The following is a 15,086-nucleotide window of genomic DNA, read 5'->3' as shown; positions in this document are numbered from 1 at the left end:
CTGGAAGATACAGACTGCATGCTGGCTGCACCGTGAGTCAGCACCAGCTTGGGAGACTCAGTCACTCAGGCATCCAAGACACTCAAGCATCCACAACATGGCTCCAAGTCAAGGGTACAGATAACAGGCTCCAAATGTGCAGTCCTGCACGATAGGATCAAACCTAAAAGCATTCACTATTTCTAAAAGGATGAAAATCAGAGAAACCTGAGCAACCCATTTACTAGGATTCATAAATGAGCCAAATGCCCTTGCTTTTCTAGTTTCTAAAGGTGTTTGTTGTTTTTAATATGTAAAAAGAAGAAGGTCAATTGTGATCGGGTGCTTTCTGCACATAGCGTGCTGACATTCTACGTGATTATGCCAGAGGAGAGACTGCAGCAGTGCGGAGGGGTGCCAGGAGGATCTCACGGACCTCTTCTGTCTCCTGATCACACCCTGAGCTGATCCTAGGTGGGGATCCATCTACCTGCTTCTCCCATGCATTTCCTTATATATCTCTTCCTTGATATCTCTGCTTTCTCCTGTCAATGGTAGAATCTGCTCTCAACTGGCAGGGTGGGGAGCCGAGGATGGGTGGGGGGACGCTGGGGAGAGAAGTCTTTCTAAATCAGTGTAGGATGATAATAGCTGCTTATATTTATCAGAAATTGGTGAGGTGTGGTCTGCACAGATGAGAGCATGCCACTTTCTACCTCTAAAATATCATGTTGGTACTGGGCATGTTGGCATGTATTACTTGGGAGGCCAAGTCAGGAAGATTGCAGGATCACTCAGCAATTTAATGAAGCCCTAAGCAGCTTAGCAAGACCCTGTCTCAAAATAAAAAATAAAAAAGGGCTGGAGATGTGGCTCAGTGGTAAAGCACCCCTGTGTTCAATCCCTAGTACCAATAATAATAATAAGGGTGGCTTCTCAAGTTCTGGTTGGTGTCAGCCTCATCCCCATCCCTCACCCAACCCGTGGACAGCACTGAGCCCCTCAGTGGAACCCCTGCTGAACCACATCTTCAGGCTCAGTGCTGGGAATTCCCACTCCTCTCTCGCATAATCCCACATTGAACTTCCATCACTCCATGGGCTAATTCAACCCTGCTTCTGGAAGCAGAGAGATCCCCTAAGCTCGAATCATCAGTACTAGCAGGGCGTGGCCCAGAGTTGGCACTGTGAAGCCGGCATCTTACCCCTGGCCCCAGGGATGAGTGCTGGTGGTGGGAACAACAGAGTACTTATGAATTTGACGTTCCTTGCCACTTTAAGGCAGGCTACAGCTGTTGGGCCACCAGGGCACAGCTGGAGGGCTGAGCTGGAGGGCTGAGCTGGAGGGCTGAGCTGGGCCTCCACTGGGTTACTAGATGTGTCCCGAGCTTCGTTTCAGGATACACCCCCTTTGCTGTCTGGGTTCTTTGTCAAGCGAGCCTTAGTGTGAGGTATGAACCGAATTTACTTCCTGGAAGCTTTGAGACCGGCAGGCCGAGCGGTGAGGAGGGAGCACTTGCCCGCAGGATTGGAACGAGTCGTTGGCACCCTCTGGTGGTGCAGAGGAGGATGCCGGCCCTCTGGAATTTTCTCTTGCTCGGGAGGAGGCCTGGCTCCCTCACCTGCTGCCCCACCATGGGGGTGGTGCCTCCAGAGTCATCTTCTCAAGGGCACCTGGGTCACTTGTTCAGGGTCAGAGCGAGTAATGACAGTGACCAAAGGGAACTGCCAACCGGTGGTCCAACCCACATTCCCCCACTCACAGGGAAGATGTTGCCGAAGCTTTCTTCTAACTGGGCAGGCGGCTGGTGGGGTCTCCTGACTGCCGTATGGAGTGGGACTCTGCTGGCCCTCTGAAGTCTCTGGTGCTGCCAGGGCCCCTTCCTTGTGGCATTCAGCCTCTTCTCTGTGTCCCTGCCAAGACCTCTGCTCCATGCCTGGTAGGGAGCCCAGCGCCTCAGGGACACCGCCTCTGGATCTCTCCCCTCAGTTCCTGACGTTCTCTCTTCTTCCTGGATTTTTCCTCCCAGCAGCCGCCCTACTCTGTCACATCCCTTTTTTAAATGGCCTTACCTCGCACCCTCTCTTTCTTGTCCTTTCCACAAACTCCTTGGAAATACGTGTGCCCGGGTACTGCCTCTGACTCCTGCTGGCCCCACCCGACTTTCCCTGCCAGTGCTTGGGGCCAGGTCAGCCAGCCTCCACCTGGACGGGCCCAGTGCCCGTTTCTCAGTCCTCTTCTTGCTTGACGCGCTGTGGGCCTTGAGGTGGTGGGCACGCACGCCCTCTCTGCATCCCTCCTCCTCTTATTTCAGCAGCCACCATCTCCTGTTCCTTCTCAGTCCCCTTTACTGGGTCCTCTTTCTCTCCGCACCTCTGAAGGTTGGAGTGGCCCAGGACCTGGTCCTCACCTGCTTTTGCCTTCTGCCAACTCCCCCTGCCCAGGAACTCCCCAGCCTCAGGCACCCCACACGGCTGCACCTTCCTACTCCCAACCTTCGCAGGGTTCCGCGTGGTTAGCCGGGGTGTTCTAGAAAATGCCAAGGGGGTCGAGCTGGTTGGAGGTGCGGTTCAGAGCTGTGTTACCCCTGATTTCCCACGTACTTGTTCAGTCAGTTATTAAGAGGTGAGCTAAAGTCTGGTTGAGGTTGTGGATTTCTCAGTTTTTGTTGTTTTAAAACCCTGAGGGCCGGTCCTCAAACATACAGCATGGCAGAGTACCTTCCTGAATTGACACCTTTATTATTTGAAATGGTTCTTTGTTTCTGGTAGTATTATTTGCTCTAAAATCTACTGTCTGGTTTTAACACAGCTTCCCCAAACCTCTTCTGATTGGCGTTAGTGTGAAACAACTTCTTCCCTCCTTTCCTGTTAACTTCTCTGTGCCTTTTTATTTAAAATAGGTTTCTTGGAGGCAACATATTGTTAGTCTTTGCTTTAAACAATCCCACGATTTCTGCCTTTGGGGGTTGACTATGGGTGTGGGTGGGATTAAGCCCACCATCTTGCCATTTGATTTCTATTTGTCCCATCTGTTCTTTGTCCAGAATTGAACTCTGGTCCCCTCACAGCCCTTCCTCCTCCAGAGCTGCCCACGGCAGGAAACACTGCCCCTATCCACCCTGGTGCTCAGGCCGAGGCCCCGGGGTCCACCCTGATGCCTCTCCTTCCTCCACAAACCCTCCGTTCTCCTCAGTACCTCTGAAATCCTGCCTCTCCTGCCTGCCCTGCTGCCTCTTGGGCTCTAGCCCCTTCTGCCTCACCTGGGCTGCTGCTCTTCTCCACAGCTGAGGGACCAGTCTTTTTTATTTTTATTTTTTAATTTTTTTAGTTGTTGATAGACCGTTATTTTATTTGTTTATTTATATGTGGTGCTGAGACTCGAACCCAGTGCTTCACACATGCTAGGTGAGCGCTCTGCCACTGAGCCATGATCCCAAGCCACAGGGACCAGTCTTCTTAAGGTAAGTCAAAGTCATCTCTTCCTCCTCCTCCTCCTCTTCTTCTTCTTCTTTTAAAATATTTTTTAGTTGTCAATGGATCTTTTATTTTATTTATTTATATGTGGTGCTGAGGATTGAACCCAGGGCCTCACACATGCCAGGCAAGTGCTCTACCCCTGAGCCACAGCTCCAGCCCCAAAGTCATCTCTTCTATGTCCAAATGCTCCTGTGGCTTCTCATGTCACCTGGGGAAGCTACCTGGGTGTCCTCTATGGCCCTTGGCTCTCCTACCAAACTCATCTCACCTCCTTCCCCAGGCCCTGCTTACCTCCTTGTTCCTGGGTCACACCAGCCTGGCCTTAGCCTGAGGCTTGCCCTCTTTCTCTTTTTCACTCCTCCCCTGCCCCCAGCTTGGGCCTCTGATGAAGTATCCTCCAGGGAGAGGCCCGTTTGACCAACTTTTCCAAAATAGCTCCCCCCACCACAGTCCCCTTGCCTGGCTCTATTTTTCTTCTGAGCTCCTTTCTCTGCAGTGCACATTCTTGGGTTTTTGGTTCATGATCTGAGTCCCACTACTAGAACACAGTTCCACCAGGGCGAGGTCCCTCTCTAGCGAGCTGCCAGCTCTTGGCCTGCACCAGTACATCCTGTTTGCCAGTCATGTGGGGCATGAGTCAATGAATGGAGTACTTTTGCCCCCCAGGGTGACTTTAAGAGAACAGAGCTTTAATAAAATATGCTCCTTGGTAACCAAGCAAACAGCAAACTGATTTGTAGAAGAACCCTGCAGATTACTTCTGTGATGTTACAGATGTGTACTAAGCATGTTGATGCCATGCACATATCAGTCCCTGATGGGATTCATCCCGGGCTCCATAGTTTTTCTCCAGCCATAGTTGAAATGGCAACCAGGGTGCATTTCTTCAAGATTTTGAAAAGAGGTGACACAAAGACAAAGATCTTGAAGGGCTATCTGGAGATTTGGGAGATACCTATGATGGTTGAATTGTATTCCTCCAAAGACCTAAGCCCTGTATCTGTGAATGTGACTTTATGTGGAAACAGGGTCTTTGCAGATGTCATCGAGTTAAGATGAGATTTTTCTGGATTAGGGTTAGCCCTACATTCAGTGGTTGGTATTCTTCTGAGAAGAGGAAAATAGGGACCTAGATACATGAATACTCACGGGAAGAGCAACACAGGATTGGAGAGATGCATCTGTAAGCCAAGGTACACCAAGGGTGGCCAGGAATCAGGAGAGACGCTTGGAGCAGATTCTCCCTCAGGAGTCCTGCAGGAACCAACCCTGCAGACTACTAGGCTCCGGACCTGGAGAATAGATCTCTCTTGTCTCAGCCATAGAGTCCCTGGTACTTTTCCACGGCAGCCCTAGGAAATTAACACAGCTGCATTCCAGGGGGGCTGCTCAGCGCTTTGAGCAGAACAAATCGTGCAACATGGGAACTGTCAAACAGGTAACTTAAAGATTATGGGATGGGAGGAGACACCATCTGCCAGGAAATGAAGTTGTCTGGGATGTCCTGCGGCTGTGGGATAAACCACTCCACTTCCAGACACAGTGGCAAATCTGTCTGCCACCGGGTCCTTCACAAAACCAGCTGGGTCCAAGGCCTGTGTGTTTGATGTGGCACAAAGACATTAACTTTTGGTAAGTCCCAACGTGTGTGATCGCTAGGTGGCTGCTCTCAGCACCTGAGGGCAACCTGTATGTGCTTTTCTCTGGAAAGTGAACACAGTCTTGTCCTTGAATGTGAGGACCTGCGATGTGAGCCTCATCCCCTGATACCTCTGGCAATTCTGTCCCTCTTGAAGAGGTCTCTAGATCACTAGCGGAGGGCTGCCTAACTCTCTGGTCAGCTTCACGGGACTTTCTGAATGGTAACCCACGGCTATCTCAATCACCAGTCTGCCCCACGTGTTTGCATCAGCAATACACGTCAGGCCCAGGTGGAGGTGTCTGATGTGATCTTTGTACTGGAGTTGCAGAGCCAAATGAGCAAACTCCAACTTACGCCATCAAGGAATGCAAGGGGCCATCACCTCAGTAGGGAGGCTTGATTATGCTGTGGTGGGTGACGAGCTGCATCAGCCTCAGGGCCACAGCGATGTTTGTTTCTTGTTCCTGTTAGACCTTTGCCAAAGGTTGGCTGCAGCTTCACTCTGCTCATCTTATTCTGAGAGCCAGTCTGATGAAGGCTGTTGCTCTCTCATGGTAGAAGGAAAGAGCGACGTGGAGAACCAACACTGGCCCTTAGGTTCATGCTTGGAAGTGCCTTGTGTCACTTTGCACTTGAACTCCGTTTGTTGGTCAAAGCAGGTTGAATCACCAAGAGTGATGTAAGTGGAGAAAGATGTATTGTTGAGAGCAGGGTGGTATCTGTGCTGCTAACTGTTTCAAGGACAAACAGGACTGCTGGGCCCCTGTGCTTACCAAGGTTGTTAAGAGATATTTGTCCGAGGAATGTGCGGTTGCCTGGAGACCTTATCCGTCAAGGACGGGAGCGGGGCTTAGCCCCGACTCATCGCCTGCATAGTTCACCCCTTCCTTCCTCCCTTCTTCCACTAGGACCGTTCAGTTCTGGCAGGACCCAATGAGAATCAAATAGATTGGCCGGACCCAACCAGAGGAGGACTAATGTTTAGCTGTTCAAATGTTAACCAATTAAAAGAACACTGTAAAACTGCTTGCCTTTCATTATAAAATCCCTGCTAACGAGGGCTCGGGGCCTCTCTTAGCGTCACTGGTTAAGGACGCAGAGGACCAGGTTCGAACTTGCTAATAAATGACTCTTTGCTGCTTGCATTGATCGTGGTCTCTGGTGGTCCTTGTGGGGTCTCGAGCCTTTGGGCACAACAGTATAATCCTCTCACAGGGAGAGGACATGAAAAGACCACAGGGACTACAGGGACATGGAAAGACCACAGTGTCTTTTTTTTTTTTTTTTTTGGGTGTTGGGGATTGAACCCAGGGCTTTGTGCTTGCAAGGCAAGCACTCTACCAACTGAGCTATCTCCCCAGCCCCCCACAGTGTCTTTTTTATGAGGTACCTGGTACCTGAGTGTTCCCCGTGGAATTTTTTAAGTTATGCTGTCTGTTTGAAAATTGCTACAATGTTAGAAATATATGTATGGTAACTACTGAATGATAACTTTTAATATATTTTTAGTTGTAGATGGACATAATACCTTTATTTAATTGTATTTATTTTTATGCGGTGCTGAGGATGGAACCCGTGCCCCACACATGCTAGGCAAGTGCCCTATGCTGAGTCGCAGCCCAGCCCTGAATGATGACTTTTTGAGAGTGTTCGACTTTCTCGGTGTCACCCTGATCCCCTGTTGTGTGCTTACCAAGAATCCTCATGTTGGCGTCCCATTTATGCGAGTTGTGCTTTTTGTAATTATGGAATTTCATTCAATTTCCTGTAAGTCCATGAAATAGAAATGCAAAAATAGGGGGCCAGGGTTCTGGTTCGGTAGTAGAGCCCTTGCCTAGCACGTGTGGGGCCTGAGTTTGATCCTCAGCACTACATTAAAATAAATAAAGCAAAGGTATTGTGTCCATCTACGACTAAAAAAATATTTAAAAAAATAAATGCAAAAATAGTCGTTGTTTTTATGAAAACTGAGTGGGGCGCTTTGGACAGCCTGTCTGAAGGCAGGTACCTGGGAAGTGCTGAGGATTCGGACTTGAGTCCCACAGCTAAAGGCCACGGGTCACGGACCTCCAGAAGGTGCTGTGGCTGCTTCCCCTGTGCCCTCCAGGTCTCCCTGCACTCTACAGACCCAAGAGTGAAGATGACACCTGACATCTCAGTGTGGATCGTGCATGGAGATGCTGTGGTGTTTAAGTTGGGGGATTCAACCTGGAACCAAAAGTTTTGCTTCATATTTTAAAAAGGCTGTCGGATCATGTGGCATATCAAATAGAAAGGAATTTTTTTTTTTTTTTTTTTTTTTTTTTGCGGTGCTAGGGATTGAACCCAGGGCCTTGTGCTTGCGAGGCAAGCACTCTACCAACTGAGCTATCTCCCCAGCCCAATAGGAAGGAATTTTTAAAAATATGTTGCTAGGGATCAAACTCCAGGCCTTGCACACGCTAAGCACATGCCTTATCACGGAGCCACATCCTCAGCCCCTCAGAGAGGGGTTCACACAGGTCTGGCCCTAAGTTTTAAGACCCCCCCATGGTGGCTACCATCACCTGGCTGTCAGGGGACTGCTCCTGACCCGTGTCCTGTTCCACATGACAAAGTGCCCAATCACTGCCAGCACACACACCTGCCTGCGCCCACTGCCCTCCATTTAATTGGTGAAACCTAATTTTCATTAAGCCCTAGCTATAAGAGAGACTGGGAAATCTAGATCTTTTTATTTTCCAAACTCTCTGGAGAGAAAATGGGTGAAATGAAGGTTAAAAGAAGCTTTGGTACAATTGGCAAATAAATTAATATTCTTTTGTATATTTAAGTTAAAATGGTTTAAAGGAGCAGACTCTAGTAATAGCAGTTTTGATTCTTAGCTTTAACCAACTTTTTGTTATTAATGATCAGGTCCAAATGCATCACTGATAAGGCCTAACCAGAATTTCAAAGTGTGCAAGAAGCTGGGCTGGTAACTGGGTGAACCATGGGGCAGAGGCACCATAAAGGGAGGGAAGATTTCACTTGGGAGGCCTGGTGGGAAAGCTTGAACTGCTGCTTAATAACAAGACAGTCAGACTGACGTGCTGCGCTCCCCTTACCACTGGTGAAGGACTCTTTTTTTTTTTTTTTTTTTTCTTTTGCAGTGCTGGAGATCGAACCCAGGGCCTTGTGCTTACAAGGCAAGCACTCTACCAGCTGGGCTATCTCCCCAGCCCCTGGTGAAGGACTCTTTTGGAATGGATACCTGGGGCAACCTGTCTCCAGACTGTCCCTTGGCTGGCTCCTTCTGTGTTTGTCTCACAGACACAGAAAGTACCACTGTGCATCATGCTGGGAGCTGAGTCCCCACTGTGAGCTCTGGAAGCCCAAGGTCTTATATCCCTCGCTCCTACAACAGGGCTTAGCACAAATCCAGGGCTAAATAAATACTTGTCAAATAAACAAATGGATGATTGTTCCTGATTGATAGAAAACTAAGACTCACAGAGCTCACAAACCTCACTGAAAATGGTTCTGCTGGGTGGGGTGCGGCCAAGACCCCACCCGGGGCCAGACCTCCTGGCCACCCACTGCTGTGGGGTCTGAGTCTGTGGGCTGATTAGTTATGCCACGGGCAGTGTTTTCAAGCACGGAAGTCCTTGCTTTGTATGACTGTAAGAGCAAACAAGCAACCCATGCCAGGCAAAGCAGTCCTAAAAATCAGTGGGTGGTGGCAGTTTCAAAATGGTGAAAATACTCAGACCTTGTAAAGGCACACTTGAAAATGGAGGGTGCCTTTCACATGGTCATGTGTCTCCTTAAACCCTGGTTCTTTAGGCTGAGGTAGTGGCCCGTGTTAGAGCACTTACCTATGTGTGCGAGGCCCTGGGTCCACCTTCAGTACCACAAGAAAAAAGCTGTTTTTATAAATGAGCACTTGGGGAGAAAAATAACTAATGAGAACATTACTATTGTCCTGTACGACCTTCAAACATTACAACTACTATTGTTTATAAATGTATAGAGAAATAAAAATAATTAAATGCATATTTAGTGCTTGCTACACCATTAGAAACCATGAAAATTAAGACGGTTTTTTTCTTTGTACTGACCCTGGGGGGGGGGGCTCATTCTGGAGTTGGTGCATGCATTAAACTGGGCCCATACAAAGAGTGTTAGCAGGGCTGGGGCTGCAGCTGCTGCTCAGTTGCAGAGTGCTTGCCTGGCACATGTGAGGCACTGGTTTCAGTCTTTAGCACCATATGAAAATAAAATAAAGGCATGCTGCCCTTCTACAACTTCAAAAAAATTCTTTTTTTAAAAAGAGGATTCGCACACCCCAGAGCCAGGCATGTGCACACATTCATGAAGCATTTTCATATTTTTACAAGGGTGTGGATGTATTTAATACCACAGAACTTTAGGCTTGGAAGTGGTTAAAGTGGAAATTTTCATCGTGTGTATCTTTACCACACTTTTTTTTTTTTTTTTTTTTTAATGGCTTAGGAGTAGCTGGAAGGGCGCTGGCCGTGGTCTCGCCCCTCTCGCAGGGCCTGGCCTCCCTGCCTCCCCTGGGGCCCCGCGCTCCTTCCTTCCTAAGTCGGTCTCCGATTCCCACAGTGACCCTTGGCACCTGGGGTCCCGAGCGCCCTTCCTGGGCACTGTGTGGCTGGCGTCATTCCTGGGCACCTTCATCATCTCCTTCCTCAGTCGTGTGACGGCTGCCATCATTGGGCCTCTGCCCGCACGTGGCCTCGCCGGGTCTGTGGGGCGCTCTACGTTCCCTGCCGGCTGTTTCCTCCGTGCGCTCCGCTCACCCTGTGTTGGAACTGCGCTTCCAGCAGCGTCACCTTCCGGCTCTTGGCTGCATTTTCGCCCTGGCGGGCCAAGTCCCTCTTTCCAGTAGCCGTTCTCGTAAAACGTCGGGTGGTCCGTCCCAGGCAGCCCTGCACACACCTGCGCCTACACCGCTGCGCCACTGACGGCCTTTGGAAGAGGGGGCCGCGGATTACGGTGTGCGCCTGTCATTTACCACCTGGTGTTTTGTAGACCGATAGGTTAGTGACAAAATTTGCTCTTTATGTAATTAGAACCTGGAGTCCGGCGCGGTGGGCTGAGGCAGGAGGATCGAAAGTTTGAGGCCAGTCTCAGCAACTTACATACACAGTCTTAAATAAAAAGGGCTGGGAAACGCCCCAGCTGTGGACCCACCCCAGCTCGGTGATAGAGTGCCCGCTCCAATCCTCGGCGCCTCTGTTACAACCTACTGTGGGGACTGATATGCCAAACAGGCCAGGCAGGGACTGCCCAGTTGGCTTGTTCCCCCTGCACGTTCTGGCTCTAGGACTGAGAGAGAAGCGTCCTGTTGGCCTTTCCGACTTTTGTCCAACCCCAAGTCCACACCCTTAAGAGAACAGGGCATATGGAGGGGAGAGGGGAGAGCTGGGATCTCCCATCCGCAGGCCAAGTGTTGGGTAAAAGCAGGAGGCGCCGAGCATCCCTGGCCCAGGAAGAGCTCCAGCCGGGATGAGGACCCGCAGGTGAGCGAGCCCCAGAGTCGGGCCCTAAGAGCAACGCTGGGGAGATAAGGGGCTGTACACAGGTGACAAGACCCCAGGCAGGCTGACCAAAGAGGTCCTTGTACCCATCCAGCCCGGGGGCAGCAGGAAGGTGGTGCAGTAACTGGTGGGACAGATGACCAGGGGCTAGCAGGTTCTCTCTCAGGGCTGGTCGCTGCCTGAGCTTGTCCTGTCTGGGGTTTGGGTAGAAGCCTGAAGCTGGCTCTTGTGAGGTGGCAGCCCAGGATTCGTGGAATGGGGGCTTCCATCAGAAATCAGGCTGTAATGTGAAACAGAACAACTGCGGGCACATGGAGTCGGTGGGGGAGCCTCACACCGGTCCGTCAGCCGGCTGCGGTCATCGCACAGTCATCCCCATGTGCTGGGCTCTTCCAAAGGCTTTACCCAACCTTCACTATGGAATGAGGTTGGTTATGATCTCCGCAGTCTGAAGATGCGCGGGCAGTGTGCAGGGAGTTTGCTAGAGGTGACTGGCCCAAGGCCTGGGATAGCAAGGGTGGAGAGGAGGCGTTCAAATGCAGACGCCGACTGTCCCTGGTGCCTTCGAGCCTCAGGAACGCACGGGCTGGGTTGTGCCCTTTCACGCTCAGCGCTCAACAGGAAACCAACCAAACACAGGAGATCCTCCAGCTCTCTGTTCCTGTGTCCCACGTGCCAACCAGAGTCTGCTCACCGAGGGGCAGCTGCGAGGGCACTCAGGTCCTGCACTCAGGTCATGTCACTCAGCCTGTTGGGCGGGACTGGGAAGGAGGGGCTGCGTCGGCTGCTCTGACATCTGCTGGCTGCCCCATGTAACTGCAGGGCCCGGCATCAAGGGCTCCTGGGACCCTGGTTCTCTCTGTCCTGCTTCAATCTGCCCAGGACACACCATCCTCTTGTCCCGCATATCCACACGTATATACTATCGGTCCTTTAGTCACTTAGTAGCCTTCTGGGTTATCAGATCCACTATTATGGTACTGCAGAGCTTGTATCAAGCAACACTTATTTTAGCAATTGACCCAAAACACAAGAGTAGTGACCCCAGCAATTCAAATGTGCCACAGAGAAGCCATAAAGTGCTGTTTAAGTGAACAGGTGAAAGCTTTCCATGTAATAAGGAAAGAAAAAATTGTATGCTGAAGTTGCAAAGATCTATGATATATTGTTAATCTCTTACTGTGCCCAGTTTATAGATTAAACTTGATCATAGGTGTGCATGTAGAGGAAAAAACTTAGTAGGTATATGGTTTGGTTCCATCTGCCTCTGACTGAGGCAGGGGGGCTGCTGTAATTCGTAAGAACTTTCATCCCAGACTGCCAAAGAGGCAGCACCAGAATCTCCTGACTTCTCGTGAGTTAGGTAGAGAGGGCTATGTTGCTGGCCTGCCATGGTCACATTTGTACAAAAATCCACTCAGAAGGTTAAATGTACAGGTATACACTTTGAAGAAAGAGTTCCTACTTTACTCCAAAGGACATAAGCATTTTATTTATTTTTTTAAGTTAAAGATTTTTTTTGTCTTTTTTAGCTCTACATGACAGTGGGGTGTATTTTGACATGTCATACATACATGGAGTATAACTTCCCATTCTTGTGGTTGTACGTGATATGGAGTTTCACTGATCGTGTATTCACATGTGAACACAGGACAGTGATGTCCCATTCACTCTACTGTCTTTCCCATTCCTATCCCTGCTCCCTTTCCACCACTTCCCCCGTCCAATCTGGTGAACCTCCACTCCTTCCTCCCCACCTCCTAGTGTGTGTTAGCATCCAAATATCAGAGAGAGCAGTTGACCTTTCATTTTTTGGGTTGGCTTATTTCATTTAGTATGATAGACTCCAGTTCCATCCATTTACCAACAGATGCTATAATTTCATTTTCTTCTCCATTGTGTGTATGTACCACACATAAGCATTTTAGAGGGGGGCAAAATTTTCAGTGTCATGGTCCTAGTCTAGTGAGCCAAGGTACAAGGCCAGACACAGAACACAACATCCTGCTAGACTGGGACTCAGCTGGGTCTCAGGACATTGATCCCAATTCACCATGAAGGTCAACAGACTCAAAGCAGAGTCGCTGGTGTCAAACCCAGACAAAAGAGAACTGGGGAAGGCCGTGGAGGCCTCACCACAGGGACTGCTGCAAGGATTCCACACAACCACCACCTTGTGCAAAGACCAGATGACACTTCCACAGGAGGCCTGCCCAGCAACTTCTTTCTGACCTTGGGCTGGTGCTGCCCTTGTCATTAGTCCTGAACATCCCTGTCATTTATCCTTGTGGCCACGGATGACTGTTTCAGAACTATGCAATCCTCCTCAGTTTGACTTCCTCCTCCCTCTCGATGATGCCCCTGGCTTCCACACGGGTGTGTGTCTCCTGCGTATTCCCAAGTAAGCTGGAGGTGGGGAGAATCAAGCGGGAGCCCTGAGTAGGGAAAGCTGCCCTGGCCTGGGCAAAGGTGACAAAGATGCCAGAGGGGTCTGAGGTTGGGGTGGAGGGCTTACTGCCGTCCTGCCCCTGGGCTGTGTCCTGCTCAGGGAAGCAGCAGTCTTCCAGGGGCTGTCTGGGCAGGAGGCCTGAGACCACCTGCAATTGCAGAGCAGATGGCTAGTTCCTCAGATGCAAACAGGGCGGCGGAGGGGCTGGGGAGATAGCTCAGTCGGTAGAGTGCTTGCCTTGTAAGCATAAGGCCTGGGGTTCAATCCCCAGCACCCCCCCCCAAAAAAAAAACAGGGCGGCGGAGTCTGCAAAGGGGAGGCTGCCTGTGGAGCAGGATGTGGGGCGAGGTGGCTCTACAGATGCCATTGTAGGTGGATGGGGTCCTGGGGGCTGATTCCCTACCTCCCACAATTTGGCAGCCACAGCCACGGAAATGAAAAGGGGACCCTGGATGGACTGGCACTGAGTTTCTGTCCCTCTGTGAACTGGATTATTGAAGCAGAAATGAAGTACGGGCGCTTTTATGAAGAAGAAAAGTTTCCAGATGGACCTGACATCCATCAGATGCTACCTTCAGAGTAGGTCCAAAATATGAACATTTCTGCACTGCTACCAGTGTCTAAGCCACCCTCCCCTCTTCAACAGAAAGCATCTCAGTAGCTCTCTCACCAGCCTCACGGCTCCTGGCCAGCCAGTCCGAGAATTCTGCAGTGGTTTCATGAGTCTCTCTGTGGCCACCTGCTGCCTCTCCAACCATTTCCCACTGCTCAAACCCTGCTCACTCCACTGCAGAACTGCTCCTTCTGCAGGGCCCTCTGCCTGTGAGTCTCTTCCCTCACTTGCTTCAAAGTCACCTTACTTACTAAGGCCCTCCCTGCTCCTTTTGCAAATATCTGCCCACTCCTTGGACCCTTCCTATCCCACTCCCTAGCTTTAGTTTTTCCCCTTCAGCACAAACTTCTGACATAGTGTGGTGTGTGCCTAGCTGGGAACGGAACCCAGGGCTGTGCCCATGCTAGTCAAGCACTCTACCACTGAGCTGTCCCCGCAGCCCCAAACTATGGGTTTTGTGCATCTTCTCTCCAGACCCTAAAGTCTATGAAGACAGTCATTTCTCTTTAGGCCTTTGCCATTTCTCACCTCCCTTCTTCCACTTACGGTTTCCTGGTTCCTCACTCTCTCTGCTTCTCCTCTTTTGCTGGCTTTAGCCTGAGACCCTCTTGCCTCTGATGCAAGGAACTTTACGGACCAGCAGGTTTACTGCTGCAGGGAGGGGAGCCTGGGAAGCACAGGCAACATCTTCCAGGGTCACCATCTTGGGCAGGAAGCAGCGAGAAGGGATATCATCAGGGTTTGGGTGCCCACCTCCAACTCTCAAGGTGCAGGAGCTACATGGCCGAGTGGGTGCGGTCTATGGGTCAAGGATTAGTCCTGGCGCCTCCATTTCCGGGCTGAATGGCCTCAGACAAATCTTTCCTGGACTCTGGCCTCACCGCCACTTCCTGCCACCTCCGAGTCCTCAGGGCTGTTGTAGAGATAACGAAGTGGTTAACCCAGGGAGTGCTGGCCTGTCCCATGGCCAGAATGCACACAACTGGTCGCTGAAGCCAGCCCAGGACACGAGGCTCTGCTCTGATCAACAACCCGACCACGGTCGGCCTTCTGGGCGTTTGGAGTGGGGTGTCCACTCCCGAGGCCGCCGCGCCCACTGAGGCGGCGCTCCACACGCAGCGGTGCACTCCACCTGCCTACCGGAAGCCCCACGCTTGTGCCCACCGCAGGGCGAGGAGCGAGGAACCGGAGGCTAGTCACTGGCGGGAGGATACGAGGCACATTAACTGGGATCTGGGCAAGTGACCGAACGTGTCTGCCAGGACCACAGCCCGGCACGCAGCCCGCCGCCGCCCTCCCGGCCGGGTCCCAACCACCTCTGAGTTGGCGTCAAGGCGGGTTTGGTCACGTGCTCAGCAGCTCAGTCAGGTGCGCCCTCGGACCAATCCCGGCGCCCGGG

This window comes from Sciurus carolinensis, chromosome 2 (assembly GCF_902686445.1).
Source record: "Sciurus carolinensis chromosome 2, mSciCar1.2, whole genome shotgun sequence".
In the NCBI taxonomy this organism is placed as follows: Eukaryota; Metazoa; Chordata; class Mammalia; order Rodentia; family Sciuridae; genus Sciurus; species Sciurus carolinensis.
The sequence above is the reverse complement of the archived record's forward strand: the minus strand, read 5'-3'. Positions refer to the sequence as shown.